The sequence below is a fragment of the Carassius carassius genome, chromosome 8, assembly GCF_963082965.1.
Source record: "Carassius carassius chromosome 8, fCarCar2.1, whole genome shotgun sequence".
In the NCBI taxonomy this organism is placed as follows: domain Eukaryota; kingdom Metazoa; phylum Chordata; class Actinopteri; order Cypriniformes; family Cyprinidae; genus Carassius; species Carassius carassius.
Window position 1 is genome coordinate 36,630,527 of NC_081762.1, and position 18,005 is coordinate 36,648,531.

General features: G+C 46.1%; 15 non-coding genes across 15 annotated transcripts; 8 read left to right on the top strand and 7 right to left on the bottom strand.

Moving 5' to 3' along the window:
* Positions 1-630: 630 nt before the first annotated feature.
* On the top strand, positions 631-745 carry LOC132145781 (U5 spliceosomal RNA). The gene has a single exon (XR_009434548.1). It is a non-coding gene; the product is annotated as a U5 spliceosomal RNA (small nuclear RNA).
* A 468-nt stretch (positions 746-1,213) lies between these two features.
* Positions 1,214-1,285, bottom strand: trnad-guc (transfer RNA aspartic acid (anticodon GUC)). The gene has a single exon. It is a non-coding gene; the product is annotated as a tRNA-Asp (tRNA).
* Positions 1,286-2,515: 1,230 nt separating this feature from the next.
* On the top strand, positions 2,516-2,587 carry trnag-ucc (transfer RNA glycine (anticodon UCC)). Its single transcript has one exon. It is a non-coding gene; the product is annotated as a tRNA-Gly (tRNA).
* A 1,405-nt stretch (positions 2,588-3,992) lies between these two features.
* Positions 3,993-4,064, top strand: trnag-ucc (transfer RNA glycine (anticodon UCC)). The gene has a single exon. It is a non-coding gene; the product is annotated as a tRNA-Gly (tRNA).
* A 103-nt stretch (positions 4,065-4,167) lies between these two features.
* trnad-guc (transfer RNA aspartic acid (anticodon GUC)) lies at positions 4,168-4,239 on the bottom strand. The gene has a single exon. It is a non-coding gene; the product is annotated as a tRNA-Asp (tRNA).
* Positions 4,240-5,636: 1,397 nt separating this feature from the next.
* Positions 5,637-5,708, bottom strand: trnad-guc (transfer RNA aspartic acid (anticodon GUC)). The gene has a single exon. It is a non-coding gene; the product is annotated as a tRNA-Asp (tRNA).
* Positions 5,709-6,933: 1,225 nt separating this feature from the next.
* trnag-ucc (transfer RNA glycine (anticodon UCC)) lies at positions 6,934-7,005 on the top strand. The gene has a single exon. It is a non-coding gene; the product is annotated as a tRNA-Gly (tRNA).
* Positions 7,006-8,410: 1,405 nt separating this feature from the next.
* On the top strand, positions 8,411-8,482 carry trnag-ucc (transfer RNA glycine (anticodon UCC)). The gene has a single exon. It is a non-coding gene; the product is annotated as a tRNA-Gly (tRNA).
* Positions 8,483-8,585: 103 nt separating this feature from the next.
* trnad-guc (transfer RNA aspartic acid (anticodon GUC)) lies at positions 8,586-8,657 on the bottom strand. Its single transcript has one exon. It is a non-coding gene; the product is annotated as a tRNA-Asp (tRNA).
* Positions 8,658-10,053: 1,396 nt separating this feature from the next.
* On the bottom strand, positions 10,054-10,125 carry trnad-guc (transfer RNA aspartic acid (anticodon GUC)). Its single transcript has one exon. It is a non-coding gene; the product is annotated as a tRNA-Asp (tRNA).
* Positions 10,126-11,357: 1,232 nt separating this feature from the next.
* Positions 11,358-11,429, top strand: trnag-ucc (transfer RNA glycine (anticodon UCC)). The gene has a single exon. It is a non-coding gene; the product is annotated as a tRNA-Gly (tRNA).
* A 103-nt stretch (positions 11,430-11,532) lies between these two features.
* On the bottom strand, positions 11,533-11,604 carry trnad-guc (transfer RNA aspartic acid (anticodon GUC)). The gene has a single exon. It is a non-coding gene; the product is annotated as a tRNA-Asp (tRNA).
* Positions 11,605-12,825: 1,221 nt separating this feature from the next.
* trnag-ucc (transfer RNA glycine (anticodon UCC)) lies at positions 12,826-12,897 on the top strand. Its single transcript has one exon. It is a non-coding gene; the product is annotated as a tRNA-Gly (tRNA).
* Positions 12,898-13,000: 103 nt separating this feature from the next.
* Positions 13,001-13,072, bottom strand: trnad-guc (transfer RNA aspartic acid (anticodon GUC)). The gene has a single exon. It is a non-coding gene; the product is annotated as a tRNA-Asp (tRNA).
* A 1,227-nt stretch (positions 13,073-14,299) lies between these two features.
* Positions 14,300-14,371, top strand: trnag-ucc (transfer RNA glycine (anticodon UCC)). Its single transcript has one exon. It is a non-coding gene; the product is annotated as a tRNA-Gly (tRNA).
* Positions 14,372-18,005: the final 3,634 nt, after the last annotated feature.

Here is an 18,005-nt window from a genome sequence, read left to right on the forward strand (position 1 = left end):
TCGGTGAAAAAATGGAGAAAAAACCCGGTGAGAAACCAGGCTCAGTCGGGGAGACAGTTCTCCTCTGGTCAGAGGAAACCAGCAAATCAGCTCCAGGCTGCAGAAAAGTCAGACTGTGCAGAAGAATCATCTGTTTCTTGTGGTCTTGTCCTGGTGGTCGTCTGAGACAAGGTCTTTACAGGGGATCTGTATCTGGGGCTCATCTAGTTGTCCCGGTCTCCGCTGTGTTTCAGGGCCATAGAGGTCCTTTCTAGGTGTTGATCAACCATCTTGTCTGGATACTGACTGGATCCGGGTGACTGAAGCGGCCCACTGATCTGGATACAGACTGGATCTGGTGGCTACGGTGACCTCGGAATAAGGGATTTCTTTAAAAGACTCTTTTATTCATATAAGATTTTCTCCAACTTTTCAGATGGAGGCATGAGAAAGAGATTGCCTTGATTGGGCTTGTGGTTATTGGTGGACCGAGTGGACTTTTGTGAGTTTTACTCCTCCCTTTTGGAGTGGGGGGGCGGGGGGGGGGGGGCTGACGAAACGCATGTGGGCAGGCGTCGTCACCCTTGATGACCCTTGGCGAGCGTAGTGGTTTACCAGAGGCATGGCACAGGCCGGAGTGGTCGTAGACACAGCTCGAGTTTCTCTTCATTGTCGCATAAATCTTTCGCCTTTTACTAAAGATTTCCGTGGAGGGGAACTTTTGCGAGTGACCTGTATTTTTGGGTGCTCTGCTCATAGCAGAGCTACATCGAAATGTCAAGAGCAGAATCAGTTTGGCCGTCCGCCAACACGCTGCAGGAGGGCGTGCCACTGGTCTTCGTCTGTATTTGCACTCTCTGCGGTTGCGCTGTCAGCACTTAATGTTTATTTAGCTGGCATGGAAAGGCAGCACTTTCTTGTACGTGACGGGATGCAAACTCTGGAAGGCTCTATTTAGTGACGGGTCCAAACAAAGATCTCATCAGCTCCTCTAGCCCTATCGGCGACTCGTGCTCTTCGAGCCTTCTTAGCGACGGCGCAAGTGGCTGACTGCTGACTGCGTTGGTGATATAGTGGTGAGCATAGCTGCCTTCCAAGCAGTTGACCCGGGATCGATTCCCGGCCAACGCATGTCCTTTGGCTCGGGCTGATGTCGAAGCAGAACTCCTTCTGTGACCTGTGGCTCCTCCCAAAACTTTTGGATGGATCATTCGGAAGCCGAAAAGAGCTAGCTCTCCCCGTCGGGGAATCGAACCCCGGTCTTCCGCGTGACAGGCGGAGATACTGTCCACTATACTAACGAGGAGCTGCGCATGCTGCTGTTTCTCCCCCAACCGACGCTACTGCACCGACATAACCGAACAATGCATGGCTTTTTCTGACGCTGACACAGCCCTAGCACCGTCAAATTCCGAATGGACCCATCATTAGCTAAAGTCGCATAACATTTGGAACACTACCCGTTGCAGGGGTCATTGTTTGGACTCTTTTTTTTTTTTTTTTTTTTTTTTAAATTGCGCTTTAAACAAAAATGATTGTGTCAATGCAACTGAACAACATTAATTAGGAACACAGTGCGTCAATAAAGCAAAATGACAGTTAAAGGCATTTCGTCATTGAAATCGATGATGTCATCATTCAGCTAAGTTCAGTTTAAATAGTATCTGTGCAATAATTTGCAATCAAGTCAACGATATCGCTGTACATGAAGTGTCCCCAGCTATGCCTGCCAGAGGCGACAGAGGCAAGGAACCAAAACTCGATCGGTGAAAAAATGGAGAAAAAACCCGGTGAGAAACCAGGCTCAGTCGGGGAGACAGTTCTCCTCTGGTCAGAAGAAACCAGCAAATCAGCTCCAGGCTGCAGAAAAGTCAGACTGTGCAGAAGAATCATCTGTTTCCTGTGGTCTTGTCCTGGTGGTCGTCTAAGACAAGGTCTTTACAGGGGATCTGTATCTGGGGCTCATCTAGTTGTCCCGGTCTCCGCTGTGTTTCAGGGCCATAGAGGTCCTTTCTAGGTGTTGATCCACCATCTTGTCTGGATACTGACTGGATCCGGGTGACTGAAGCGGCCCACTGATCTGGATACAGAATGGATCTGGTGGCTACGGTGACCTCGGAATAAGGGATTTCTTTAAAAGACTCTTTTATTCATATAAGATTTTCTCCAACTTTTCAGATGGAGGCATGAGAAAGAGATTGCCTTGATTGGGCTTGTGGTTATTGGTGGACCGAGGACAGAGCTACAACAAAATGCAATAGCAGAATCAATTTGGCCGTCCGCCAACACGCTGCAGGAGGGCGTGCCACTGGTCATCTTCTGTATTTGCACTCTCTGCGTTTGCGCTGTCAGCACTTAGTGTTTATTTAGCTGGCATGGGAAGGCAGCACTTTCTTGTACGTGACGGGAAGCAAACTCTGGAAGGCTCTCTTTAGTGACGGGTCCAAACAAAGATCTCATCAGCTCCTCTAGCCCTATCGGCGACTCGTGCACTTCGAGCCTTCTTAACGACGGCGCAAGTGGCTGACTGCTGACTGCGTTGGTGGTATAGTGGTGAGCATAGCTGCCTTCCAAGCAGTTGACCCGGGTTCGATTCCCGGCCAACGCATGTCCTTTGGCTCGGGCTGATGTCGAAGCAGAACTCCTTCTGTGACCTGTGGCTCCTCCCAAAACTTTTGGATGGATCGTTCAGAAGCCGAAAAGAGGTAGCTCTCCCCGTCGGGGAATCGAACCCCGGTCTTCCGTGTGACAGGCGGAGATACTGTCCACTATACTAATGAGGAGCTGTGCATGTTGCTGTTTCTCCCCCAACCGACGCTACTGCACCGACATAACTGAACAATGCATGGCTTTTTCTGACGCTGACACAGCCCTAGCACCGTCAAATTCCGGATGGACCCATCATTAGCTAAAGTGGCATTACATTTGGAACACTACCCGTTGCAGGGGTCATTGTTTGGACTCTTTTTTTTTTTTTTTTTAAATAGTGCTTTAAACAAAAAGGATTGTGTCAATGCAACTGAACAACATTAATTAGGAACACAGTGCGTCAATAAAGCAAAATGACAGTTAAAGGCATTTCGTCATTGAAATCGATGATGTCATCATTCAGCTAAGTTCAGTTTAAATAGTATCTGTGCAATAATTTTCAATCAAGTCAACGATATCGCTGTACATGAAGTGTCCCCAGCTATGCCTGCCAGAGGCGACAGAGGCAAGGAACCAAAACTCGATCGGTGAAAAAATGGAGAAAAAACCCGGTGAGAAACCAGGCTCAGTCGGGGAGACAGTTCTCCTCTGGTCAGAAGAAACCAGCAAATCAGCTCCAGGCTGCAGAAAAGTCAGACTGTGCAGAAGAATCATCTGTTTCCTGTGGTCTTGTCCTGGTGGTCGTCTAAGACAAGGTCTTTACAGGGGATCTGTATCTGGGGCTCATCTAGTTGTCCCGGTCTCCGCTTTGTTTCAGGGCCATAGAGGTCCTTTCTAGGTGTTGATCCACCATCTTGTCTGGATACTGACTGGATCCGGGTGACTGAAGCGGCCCACTGATCTGGATACAGAATGGATCTGGTGGCTACGGTGACCTCGGAATAAGGGATTTCTTTAAAAGACTCTTTTATTCATATAAGATTTTCTCCAACTTTTCAGATGGAGGCATGAGAAAGAGATTGCCTTGATTGGGCTTGTGGTTATTGGTGGACCGAGGACAGAGCTACAACAAAATGCAATAGCAGAATCAATTTGGCCGTCCGCCAACACGCTGCAGGAGGGCGTGCCACTGGTCATCGTCTGTATTTGCACTCTCTGCGTTTGCGCTGTCAGCACTTAGTGTTTATTTAGCTGGCATGGGAAGGCAGCACTTTCTTGTACGTGACGGGAAGCAAACTCTGGAAGGCTCTCTTTAGTGACGGGTCCAAACAAAGATCTCATCAGCTCCTCTAGCCCTATCGGCGACTCGTGCACTTCGAGCCTTCTTAACGACGGCGCAAGTGGCTGACTGCTGACTGCTAACTGCGTTGGTGGTATAGTGGTGAGCATAGCTGCCTTCCAAGCAGTTGACCCGGGTTCGATTCCCGGCCAACGCATGTCCTTTGGCTCGGGCTGATGTCGAAGCAGAACTCCTTCTGTGACCTGTGGCTCCTCCCAAAACTTTTGGATGGATCGTTCAGAAGCCGAAAAGAGCTAGCTCTCCCCGTCGGGGAATCGAACCCCGGTCTTCCGCGTGACAGGCGGAGATACTGTCCACTATACTAACGAGGAGCTGTGCATGTTGCGGTTTCTCCCCCAACCGACACTACTGCACCGACATAACTGAACAATGCATGGCTTTTTCTGACGCTGACACAGCCCTAGCACCGTCAAATTCCGGATGGACCCATCATTAGCTAAAGTGGCATTACATTTGGAACACTACCCGTTGCAGGGGTCATTGTTTGGACTCTTTTTTTTTTTTTTTTAAATTGCGCTTTAAACAAAAATGATTGTGTCAATGCAACTGAACAACATTAATTAGGAACTCAGTGCGTCAATAAAGCATAATGACAGTTAAAGGCATTTCGTCATTGAAATCGATGATGTCATCATTCAGCTAAGTTCAGTTTAAATAGTATCTGTGCAATAATTTTCAATCAAGTCAACGATATCGCTGTACATGAAGTGTCCCCAGCTATGCCTGCCAGAGGCGACAGAGGCAAGGAACCAAAACTCGATCGGTGAAAAAATGGAGAAAAAACCCGGTGAGAAACCAGGCTCAGTCGGGGAGACAGTTCTCCTCTGGTCAGAAGAAACCAGCAAATCAGCTCCAGGCTGCAGAAAAGTCAGACTGTGCAGAAGAATCATCTGTTTCCTGTGGTCTTGTCCTGGTGGTCGTCTAAGACAAGGTCTTTACAGGGGATCTGTATCTGGGGCTCATCTAGTTGTCCCGGTCTCCGCTGTGTTTCAGGGCCATAGAGGTCCTTTCTAGGTGTTGATCCACCATCTTGTCTGGATACTGACTGGATCCGGGTGACTGAAGCGGCCCACTGATCTGGATACAGAATGGATCTGGTGGCTACGGTGACCTCGGAATAAGGGATTTCTTTAAAAGACTCTTTTATTCATATAAGATTTTCTCCAACTTTTCAGATGGAGGCATGAGAAAGAGATTGCCTTGATTGGGCTTGTGGTTATTGGTGGACCGAGGACAGAGCTACAACAAAATGCAATAGCAGAATCAATTTGGCCGTCCGCCAACACGCTGCAGGAGGGCGTGCCACTGGTCATCGTCTGTATTTGCACTCTCTGCGTTTGCGCTGTCAGCACTTAGTGTTTATTTAGCTGGCATGGGAAGGCAGCACTTTCTTGTACGTGACGGGAAGCAAACTCTGGAAGGCTCTCTTTAGTGACGGGTCCAAACAAAGATCTCATCAGCTCCTCTAGCCCTATCGGCGACTCGTGCACTTCGAGCCTTTTTAACGAAGGCGCAAGTGGCTGACTGCTGACTGCGTTGGTGGTATAGTGGTGAGCATAGCTGCCTTCCAAGCAGTTGACCCGGGTTTGATTCCCGGCCAACGCATGTCCTTTGGCTCGGGCTGATGTCGAAGCAGAACTCCTTCTGTGACCTGTGGCTCCTCCCAAAACTTTTGGATGGATCGTTCAGAAGCCGAAAAGAGGTAGCTCTCCCCGTCGGGGAATCGAACCCCGGTCTTCCGCGTGACAGGCGGAGATACTGTCCACTATACTAACGAGGAGCTGTGCATGTTGCTGTTTCTCCCCCAACCGACGCTACTGCACCGACATAACTGAACAATGCATGGCTTTTTCTGACGCTGACACAGCCCTAGCACCGTCAAATTCCAGATGGACCCATCATTAGCTAAAGTGGCATTACATTTGGAACACTACCCGTTGCAGGGGTCATTGTTTGGACTCTTTTTTTTTTTTTTTTTTTAAATAGTGCTTTAAACAAAAAGGATTGTGTCAATGCAACTGAACAACATTAATTAGGAACACAGTGCGTCAATAAAGCAAAATGACAGTTAAAGGCATTTCGTCATTGAAATCGATGATGTCATCATTCAGCTAAGTTCAGTTTAAATAGTATCTGTGCAATAATTTTCAATCAAGTCAACGATATCGCTGTACATGAAGTGTCCCCAGCTATGCCTGCCAGAGGCGACAGAGGGAAGGAACCAAAACTCGATCGGTGAAAAAATGGAGAAAAAACCCGGTGAGAAACCAGGCTCAGTCGGGGAGACAGTTCTCCTCTGGTCAGAAGAAACCAGCAAATCAGCTCCAGGCTGCAGAAAAGTCAGACTGTGCAGAAGAATCATCTGTTTCCTGTGGTCTTGTCCTGGTGGTCGTCTAAGACAAGGTCTTTACAGGGGATCTGTATCTGGGGCTCATCTAGTTGTCCCGGTCTCCGCTGTGTTTCAGGGCCATAGAGGTCCTTTCTAGGTGTTGATCCACCATCTTGTCTGGATACTGACTGGATCCGGGTGACTGAAGCGGCCCACTGATCTGGATACAGAATGGATCTGGTGGCTACGGTGACCTCGGAATAAGGGATTTCTTTAAAAGACTCTTTTATTCATATAAGATTTTCTCCAACTTTTCAGATGGAGGCATGAGAAAGAGATTGCCTTGATTGGGCTTGTGGTTATTGGTGGACCGAGGACAGAGCTACAACAAAATGCAATAGCAGAATCAATTTGGCCGTCCGCCAACACGCTGCAGGAGGGCGTGCCACTGGTCATCTTCTGTATTTGCACTCTCTGCGTTTGCGCTGTCAGCACTTAGTGTTTATTTAGCTGGCATGGGAAGGCAGCACTTTCTTGTACGTGACGGGAAGCAAACTCTGGAAGGCTCTCTTTAGTGACGGGTCCAAACAAAGATCTCATCAGCTCCTCTAGCCCTATCGGCGACTCGTGCACTTCGAGCCTTCTTAACGACGGCGCAAGTGGCTGACTGCTGACTGCGTTGGTGGTATAGTGGTGAGCATAGCTGCCTTCCAAGCAGTTGACCCGGGTTCGATTCCCGGCCAACGCATGTCCTTTGGCTCGGGCTGATGTCGAAGCAGAACTCCTTCTGTGACCTGTGGCTCCTCCCAAAACTTTTGGATGGATCGTTCAGAAGCCGAAAAGAGGTAGCTCTCCCCGTCGGGGAATCGAACCCCGGTCTTCCGTGTGACAGGCGGAGATACTGTCCACTATACTAATGAGGAGCTGTGCATGTTGCTGTTTCTCCCCCAACCGACGCTACTGCACCGACATAACTGAACAATGCATGGCTTTTTCTGACGCTGACACAGCCCTAGCACCGTCAAATTCCGGATGGACCCATCATTAGCTAAAGTGGCATTACATTTGGAACACTACCCGTTGCAGGGGTCATTGTTTGGACTCTTTTTTTTTTTTTTTTTAAATAGTGCTTTAAACAAAAAGGATTGTGTCAATGCAACTGAACAACATTAATTAGGAACACAGTGCGTCAATAAAGCAAAATGACAGTTAAAGGCATTTCGTCATTGAAATCGATGATGTCATCATTCAGCTAAGTTCAGTTTAAATAGTATCTGTGCAATAATTTTCAATCAAGTCAACGATATCGCTGTACATGAAGTGTCCCCAGCTATGCCTGCCAGAGGCGACAGAGGCAAGGAACCAAAACTCGATCGGTGAAAAAATGGAGAAAAAACCCGGTGAGAAACCAGGCTCAGTCGGGGAGACAGTTCTCCTCTGGTCAGAAGAAACCAGCAAATCAGCTCCAGGCTGCAGAAAAGTCAGACTGTGCAGAAGAATCATCTGTTTCCTGTGGTCTTGTCCTGGTGGTCGTCTAAGACAAGGTCTTTACAGGGGATCTGTATCTGGGGCTCATCTAGTTGTCCCGGTCTCCGCTTTGTTTCAGGGCCATAGAGGTCCTTTCTAGGTGTTGATCCACCATCTTGTCTGGATACTGACTGGATCCGGGTGACTGAAGCGGCCCACTGATCTGGATACAGAATGGATCTGGTGGCTACGGTGACCTCGGAATAAGGGATTTCTTTAAAAGACTCTTTTATTCATATAAGATTTTCTCCAACTTTTCAGATGGAGGCATGAGAAAGAGATTGCCTTGATTGGGCTTGTGGTTATTGGTGGACCGAGGACAGAGCTACAACAAAATGCAATAGCAGAATCAATTTGGCCGTCCGCCAACACGCTGCAGGAGGGCGTGCCACTGGTCATCGTCTGTATTTGCACTCTCTGCGTTTGCGCTGTCAGCACTTAGTGTTTATTTAGCTGGCATGGGAAGGCAGCACTTTCTTGTACGTGACGGGAAGCAAACTCTGGAAGGCTCTCTTTAGTGACGGGTCCAAACAAAGATCTCATCAGCTCCTCTAGCCCTATCGGCGACTCGTGCACTTCGAGCCTTCTTAACGACGGCGCAAGTGGCTGACTGCTGACTGCTAACTGCGTTGGTGGTATAGTGGTGAGCATAGCTGCCTTCCAAGCAGTTGACCCGGGTTCGATTCCCGGCCAACGCATGTCCTTTGGCTCGGGCTGATGTCGAAGCAGAACTCCTTCTGTGACCTGTGGCTCCTCCCAAAACTTTTGGATGGATCGTTCAGAAGCCGAAAAGAGCTAGCTCTCCCCGTCGGGGAATCGAACCCCGGTCTTCCGCGTGACAGGCGGAGATACTGTCCACTATACTAACGAGGAGCTGTGCATGTTGCGGTTTCTCCCCCAACCGACACTACTGCACCGACATAACTGAACAATGCATGGCTTTTTCTGACGCTGACACAGCCCTAGCACCGTCAAATTCCGGATGGACCCATCATTAGCTAAAGTGGCATTACATTTGGAACACTACCCGTTGCAGGGGTCATTGTTTGGACTCTTTTTTTTTTTTTTTAAATTGCGCTTTAAACAAAAATGATTGTGTCAATGCAACTGAACAACATTAATTAGGAACTCAGTGCGTCAATAAAGCATAATGACAGTTAAAGGCATTTCGTCATTGAAATCGATGATGTCATCATTCAGCTAAGTTCAGTTTAAATAGTATCTGTGCAATAATTTTCAATCAAGTCAACGATATCGCTGTACATGAAGTGTCCCCAGCTATGCCTGCCAGAGGCGACAGAGGCAAGGAACCAAAACTCGATCGGTGAAAAAATGGAGAAAAAACCCGGTGAGAAACCAGGCTCAGTCGGGGAGACAGTTCTCCTCTGGTCAGAAGAAACCAGCAAATCAGCTCCAGGCTGCAGAAAAGTCAGACTGTGCAGAAGAATCATCTGTTTCCTGTGGTCTTGTCCTGGTGGTCGTCTAAGACAAGGTCTTTACAGGGGATCTGTATCTGGGGCTCATCTAGTTGTCCCGGTCTCCGCTGTGTTTCAGGGCCATAGAGGTCCTTTCTAGGTGTTGATCCACCATCTTGTCTGGATACTGACTGGATCCGGGTGACTGAAGCGGCCCACTGATCTGGATACAGAATGGATCTGGTGGCTACGGTGACCTCGGAATAAGGGATTTCTTTAAAAGACTCTTTTATTCATATAAGATTTTCTCCAACTTTTCAGATGGAGGCATGAGAAAGAGATTGCCTTGATTGGGCTTGTGGTTATTGGTGGACCGAGGACAGAGCTACAACAAAATGCAATAGCAGAATCAATTTGGCCGTCCGCCAACACGCTGCAGGAGGGCGTGCCACTGGTCATCGTCTGTATTTGCACTCTCTGCGTTTGCGCTGTCAGCACTTAGTGTTTATTTAGCTGGCATGGGAAGGCAGCACTTTCTTGTACGTGACGGGAAGCAAACTCTGGAAGGCTCTCTTTAGTGACGGGTCCAAACAAAGATCTCATCAGCTCCTCTAGCCCTATCGGCGACTCGTGCACTTCGAGCCTTTTTAACGAAGGCGCAAGTGGCTGACTGCTGACTGCGTTGGTGGTATAGTGGTGAGCATAGCTGCCTTCCAAGCAGTTGACCCGGGTTTGATTCCCGGCCAACGCATGTCCTTTGGCTCGGGCTGATGTCGAAGCAGAACTCCTTCTGTGACCTGTGGCTCCTCCCAAAACTTTTGGATGGATCGTTCAGAAGCCGAAAAGAGGTAGCTCTCCCCGTCGGGGAATCGAACCCCGGTCTTCCGCGTGACAGGCGGAGATACTGTCCACTATACTAACGAGGAGCTGTGCATGTTGCTGTTTCTCCCCCAACCGACGCTACTGCACCGACATAACTGAACAATGCATGGCTTTTTCTGACGCTGACACAGCCCTAGCACCGTCAAATTCCAGATGGACCCATCATTAGCTAAAGTGGCATTACATTTGGAACACTACCCGTTGCAGGGGTCATTGTTTGGACTCTTTTTTTTTTTTTTTTTTTAAATAGTGCTTTAAACAAAAAGGATTGTGTCAATGCAACTGAACAACATTAATTAGGAACACAGTGCGTCAATAAAGCAAAATGACAGTTAAAGGCATTTCGTCATTGAAATCGATGATGTCATCATTCAGCTAAGTTCAGTTTAAATAGTATCTGTGCAATAATTTTCAATCAAGTCAACGATATCGCTGTACATGAAGTGTCCCCAGCTATGCCTGCCAGAGGCGACAGAGGCAAGGAACCAAAACTCGATCGGTGAAAAAATGGAGAAAAAACCCGGTGAGAAACCAGGCTCAGTCGGGGAGACAGTTCTCCTCTGGTCAGAAGAAACCAGCAAATCAGCTCCAGGCTGCAGAAAAGTCAGACTGTGCAGAAGAATCATCTGTTTCCTGTGGTCTTGTCCTGGTGGTCGTCTAAGACAAGGTCTTTACAGGGGATCTGTATCTGGGGCTCATCTAGTTGTCCCGGTCTCCGCTGTGTTTCAGGGCCATAGAGGTCCTTTCTAGGTGTTGATCCACCATCTTGTCTGGATACTGACTGGATCCGGGTGACTGAAGCGGCCCACTGATCTGGATACAGAATGGATCTGGTGGCTACGGTGACCTCGGAATAAGGGATTTCTTTAAAAGACTCTTTTATTCATATAAGATTTTCTCCAACTTTTCAGATGGAGGCATGAGAAAGAGATTGCCTTGATTGGGCTTGTGGTTATTGGTGGACCGAGGACAGAGCTACAACAAAATGCAATAGCAGAATCAATTTGGCCGTCCGCCAACACGCTGCAGGAGGGCGTGCCACTGGTCATCGTCTGTATTTGCACTCTCTGCGTTTGCGCTGTCAGCACTTAGTGTTTATTTAGCTGGCATGGGAAGGCAGCACTTTCTTGTACGTGACGGGAAGCAAACTCTGGAAGGCTCTCTTTAGTGACGGGTCCAAACAAAGATCTCATCAGCTCCTCTAGCCCTATCGGCGACTCGTGCACTTCGAGCCTTCTTAACGACGGCGCAAGTGGCTGACTGCTGACTGCTGACTGCGTTGGTGGTATAGTGGTGAGCATAGCTGCCTTCCAAGCAGTTGACCCGGGTTCGATTCCCGGCCAACGCATGTCCTTTGGCTCGGGCTGATGTCGAAGCAGAACTCCTTCTGTGACCTGTGGCTCCTCCCAAAACTTTTGGATGGATCGTTCAGAAGCCGAAAAGAGCTAGCTCTCCCCGTCGGGGAATCGAACCCCGGTCTTCCGCGTGACAGGCGGAGATACTGTCCACTATACTAACGAGGAGCTGTGCATGTTGCGGTTTCTCCCCCAACCGACACTACTGCACCGACATAACTGAACAATGCATGGCTTTTTCTGACGCTGACACAGCCCTAGCACCGTCAAATTCCGGATGGACCCATCATTAGCTAAAGTGGCATTACATTTGGAACACTACCCGTTGCAGGGGTCATTGTTTGGACTCTTTTTTTTTTTTTTTAAATTGCGCTTTAAACAAAAATGATTGTGTCAATGCAACTGAACAACATTAATTAGGAACTCAGTGCGTCAATAAAGCATAATGACAGTTAAAGGCATTTCGTCATTGAAATCGATGATGTCATCATTCAGCTAAGTTCAGTTTAAATAGTATCTGTGCAATAATTTTCAATCAAGTCAACGATATCGCTGTACATGAAGTGTCCCCAGCTATGCCTGCCAGAGGCGACAGAGGCAAGGAACCAAAACTCGATCGGTGAAAAAATGGAGAAAAAACCCGGTGAGAAACCAGGCTCAGTCGGGGAGACAGTTCTCCTCTGGTCAGAAGAAACCAGCAAATCAGCTCCAGGCTGCAGAAAAGTCAGACTGTGCAGAAGAATCATCTGTTTCCTGTGGTCTTGTCCTGGTGGTCGTCTAAGACAAGGTCTTTACAGGGGATCTGTATCTGGGGCTCATCTAGTTGTCCCGGTCTCCGCTGTGTTTCAGGGCCATAGAGGTCCTTTCTAGGTGTTGATCCACCATCTTGTCTGGATACTGACTGGATCCGGGTGACTGAAGCGGCCCACTGATCTGGATACAGAATGGATCTGGTGGCTACGGTGACCTCGGAATAAGGGATTTCTTTAAAAGACTCTTTTATTCATATAAGATTTTCTCCAACTTTTCAGATGGAGGCATGAGAAAGAGATTGCCTTGATTGGGCTTGTGGTTATTGGTGGACCGAGGACAGAGCTACAACAAAATGCAATAGCAGAATCAATTTGGCCGTCCGCCAACACGCTGCAGGAGGGCGTGCCACTGGTCATCGTCTGTATTTGCACTCTCTGCGTTTGCGCTGTCAGCACTTAGTGTTTATTTAGCTGGCATGGGAAGGCAGCACTTTCTTGTACGTGACGGGAAGCAAACTCTGGAAGGCTCTCTTTAGTGACGGGTCCAAACAAAGATCTCATCAGCTCCTCTAGCCCTATCGGCGACTCGTGCACTTCGAGCCTTCTTAACGACGGCGCAAGTGGCTGACTGCTGACTGCGTTGGTGGTATAGTGGTGAGCATAGCTGCCTTCCAAGCAGTTGACCCGGGTTCGATTCCCGGCCAACGCATGTCCTTTGGCTCGGGCTGATGTCGAAGCAGAACTCCTTCTGTGACCTGTGGCTCCTCCCAAAACTTTTGGATGGATCGTTCAGAAGCCGAAAAGAGGTAGCTCTCCCCATCGGGGAATCGAACCCCGGTCTTCCGCGTGACAGGCGGAGATACTGTCCACTATACTAACGAGGAGCTGTGCATGTTGCTGTTTCTCCCCCAACCGACGCTACTGCACCGACATAACTGAACAATGCATGGCTTTTTCTGACGCTGACACAGCCCTAGCACCGTCAAATTCCGGATGGACCCATCATTAGCTAAAGTGGCATTACATTTGGAACACTACCCGTTGCAGGGTCATTGTTTGGACTCTTTTTTTTTTTTTTTTTTTTTAAATAGTGCTTTAAACAAAAAGGATTGTGTCAATGCAACTGAACAACATTAATTAGGAACACAGTGCGTCAATAAAGCAAAATGACAGTTAAAGGCATTTCGTCATTGAAATTGATGATGTCATCATTCAGCTAAGTTCAAATTAAATAGCATCTGTGCAATAATTTGCAATCAAGTCAACGATATCGCTGTACATGAAGTGTCCCCAGCTATGCCTGCCAGAGGCGACAGAGGCAAGGAACCAAAACTCGATCAGTGAAAAAATGGAGAAAAAACCCGGTGAGAAACCAGGCTCAGTCGGGGAGACAGTTCTCCTCTGGTCAGAAGAAACCAGCAAATCAGCTCCAGGCTGCAGAAAAGTCAGACTGTGCAGAAGAATCATCTGTTTCCTGTGGTCTTGTCCTGGTGGTCGTCTAAGACAAGGTCTTTTACAGGGGATCTGTATCTGGGGCTCATCTAGTTGTCCCGGTCTCCGCTGTGTTTCAGGGCCACAGAGGTCCTTTCTAGGTGTTGATCCACCATCTTGTCTGGATACTGACTGGATCCGGGTGACTGAAGCGGCCCACTGATCTGGATACAGAATGGATCTGGTGGCTACGGTGACCTCGGAATAAGGGATTTCTTTAAAAGACTCTTTTATTCATATAAGATTTTCTCCAACTTTTCAGATGGAGGCATGAGAAAGAGATTGCCTTGATTGGGCTTGTGGTTATTGGTGGACCGAGGACAGAGCTACAACAAAATGCAATAGCAGAATCAATTTGGCCGTCCGCCAACACGCTGCAGGAGGGCGTGCCACTGGTCATCGTCTGTATTTGCACTCTCTGCGTTTGCGCTGTCAGCACTTAGTGTTTATTTAGCTGGCATGGGAAGGCAGCACTTTCTTGTACGTGACGGGAAGCAAACTCTGGAAGGCTCTCTTTAGTGACGGGTCCAAACAAAGATCTCATCAGCTCCTCTAGCCCTATCGGCGACTCGTGCACTTCGAGCCTTCTTAACGACGGCGCAAGTGGCTGACTGCTGACTGCGTTGGTGGTATAGTGGTGAGCATAGCTGCCTTCCAAGCAGTTGACCCGGGTTCGATTCCCGGCCAACGCATGTTCTTTGGCTCGGGCTGATGTCGAAGCAGAACTCCTTCTGTGACCTGTGGCTCCTCCCAAAACTTTTGGATGGATCGTTCAGAAGCCGAAAAGAGGTAGCTCTCCCCGTCGGGGAATCGAACCCCGGTCTTCCGCGCGGGAGCCGAAAATAGTTAAGCTTAACTTCTCTTAACTTTTCCCATTCATTCTCTATGGTAGTGCTTAACACTACGGATGCAATATATTTGTGGCCACACGTAGATTTCCTGGCGCTGTTTCGCCTCTTCCGTGGCGGGGAATTTAAGAAGCCTGGTGTCATCTGTCAATCATTCGTAGTGAGTGGAGGAGGGGAGGAGACCAGTTTCACGATCGGAGAGATATCTGTTTACCGAATTGTTGTACCAAACAAAACAAGTTTGCTGGCAAGCATTTACTGTCTAAACTACCGTCGCAAAAGTTTTACCTCAGGTGACCGCTGTTTTTACGTAAGAGTTTGAGATCAACGCAATTAATGTTAAGCGAGAAGGTAAGTTAAGTTAAATGCTACGTTACTTTAGCAATATTAACTTTCTGTATTGTAAATACATTATCATATAAATGACATGTATATTCTCATGTAATGGTATTGTTAATTGTGTTGAATGGTTTGTGATGTTAGGAAATATTAAACCAAACTCATAGTTGAACATACAGCAGTTATTTTATATAATTGTTATAGTTTCTTTGTAAGAGTGAAGGTTTCATAATTGATCTCTAAGTACTTAAAAATGTTTTTTTGAAAATGTTAACAATGCAATATGATACTCATAATGTAATTAATATGTATTACACACATATTACATTTATTACATATATATTCTATATTCTTATATATAATATATTGTACTTGTGCAATTTAATGGTATAATTTAAACTGTGTGTATATAAATCAACATTTTTAATTAGTTAAACTTGTTTTAATATATACATGTATACATTTTCATAATAAATATTTTATATACGTACTCATATATTGAGTGGATTAAATAAATATTAAATAACACAAATTTATAAGTCTCTTATGCTCTAAGGCTGCATTTATTAAGCTAAAAAACTGTAATATTATGAAATATTATGGCAAGTTAAAATAACTTATATATAATAATATATATATATATATATATATATATATATATATATATATATATATATATAACTGCTGCTGATAACTGTCTTATTTCACTATATTAAGTATTTTTATGTGGCCATGATTTCAGAACTGCAACATGAAGAAAACAGTTTTTTTCCCCGGGAGATACAAGGTGTCTTTCAGGAAAGGCCCATCAGGCCATTTACGCAAATTAAAGACAACCCTTCACTGCAGAACAAGTCAACACCTCAAAGAGAAGATCTGGTCAGGATGAATGCCCGTTCTGTTGTCTTACAGAGAGGAGGGGATGTCTCTGACAAGCAAGAGGTGTTGGGAGAATACATTCTACAGTTTGGCAAATACAAGGGCCAGTCTTTCAGGTGGTTACTAGAGAATGATGTCGGCTATGCTTTGTACCTGTCCAATAAGGTTGAGAAAGAAGAACAGGCTGGGCAGTTCAACCCAGAGGGTCCTTGCAAAGATAGTCTAATTTCCTTTATTGAATACTCAAGAAGCTTTAAGGAAATTGATGATCTTAAACGGTATCTGTCTCAAAGGCCAGATCCATTGCCAGTTTTGATAGAGGAAGACAATACTGTTGGATTTGGAACAAGAGCTCAAAACACTTGGAGACAAATTTGGGATACCAGGGCAGATGGATATGCTTTCTTTATAATGAAGCAGAAGTGTGTTCCAGGCAGCAAAATGTACAACTTGCAGCAGTATCTTTTAAAACAGCAGCAACAACAGCTGACAATAAACACTCCTCCGTTGCCCTCACCATCAGCTTCCACTGCAAGACCACTTGTTCCTTCCAGTACTGCTTCTGATCAGCCTGGTAAGTTAATAAAAATTATGCAAATTTGCTTATATTGTTACTTAAAGCCTACTGATCCATTGATTTTGTTTTATAGTGATGGAGGAGGATGAAGAACTGGAGAGGATAATGCTGAGTCTGTCTCCAACAAAGTATCTCACAAAGCTGAGTAAGTGAATCAAGAGTCACGTCATGTGTGTTATTCAGAGCCATTTCAAGTTCAGCATGTTTTTGACACATGCAATTGCACATACTGGAGCAAAAATGTTCAAATTATGCTTAATTTTCAGGATCATCTGCAGCCACGGAATCCACACACTTGTCTACAGCAGGTTACTTTCCAAATCAGATTCAGAGGCTTATTCTGTTACATACAGACTTATCCTCTATTTCTGAATTTAATTATCTTATTTGTTGCTTTGGCAGTGTTCTTGCCTGTTCTAAAAAACATGTTTTTTTTTGTTCTAACTATAATTAAGGGTTGAACATACCAGTGGTGAGGGTGAGTGCACTTCATGAATTGTATGCATGGTATTTAAAGTGTAATTTGTTGTTATAAGTGGAATGTTTACTTACAGACTTTTGAACATTATTAGAATTTGCATTCCTAGAATAAATAGAATGATAGAATAAACAATGATTCATGCATTACATTAAATGAGTCATTTAATGTAGTCAAGACAATTAAATACACATCATGTACATTCAGTGTTTTAATATATTTTTTATTTCCTCCTTGTGCTGTTCCATGCAGGTCTGCCACAGCCTCCATCAACATCAGTTCCTGTGTGTAGGCCTTCTTCACGGGGTGAAGGCTCTGTACCACCTGCAGCAACACAATCAACACCGGCACCAATGCCATCTGCACTGACTGAAGCCCCTGTTCTCAGCTACAAAAAAGGTAAAGACAGTTAAATACACATCATGTGCAATCATTGTTAATACACACACACACACACACACATATATATATATATATATATATATATATATATATATATATATATATTTTTTTTTTTTTTTTTTGTGTTCCATCCAGTTCTGTCGACATCACATGCAGTCTCTAGTTCTCCCAGTCCCAGTATGCCTTCTTCACAGACTGATGGGCCTGTACCACCTCCTGCTGCACAATCAGCACCTACAGCTCCTGCATCAATGCCTTCTGTACAGAAAGAAGCACCTGTTCCTAGCTACTTGCAAGATATCAGCCGCTGGAACTGCTCTCTTCATCAAAGAATTTGGATGAAGACAGAGATGGAATCCATGGGGCTCTGGCCAGGATCACACCCAGTAAGACACCTCATGAATATGGTCTCCTTGTGGCGCTATCCACCTCAGCCTGAGCTTATAGAGACAAACACTGGCCTTCCATCACCCTAATACTTCCAACTCCATCCCTTTTTCATTTGGAAACCTGAGCACAGTATAATGGAAAGGCTTAGGAACAATTACATCCTGCCTTGTCTTTACAGATGTCAAAATCCAAATGTTGTGTCCTCTGGTGTGGGAAAACCCAGAGTGATCCTTGGTACTACTGGGCAATTTTACATCCTTGCTTCACGTCTGTGTTGTAAGGCATGCAAAAGATACTGGTTTGCTGATAAACCTCAGTGGCTGGACATTCTACCACAGCGATTCAGAAACGTCTTGCCAGCCTTCCTCACCCATAAGAAGGCAATCTGTAAAACAGTGATGGATGAACTGAGG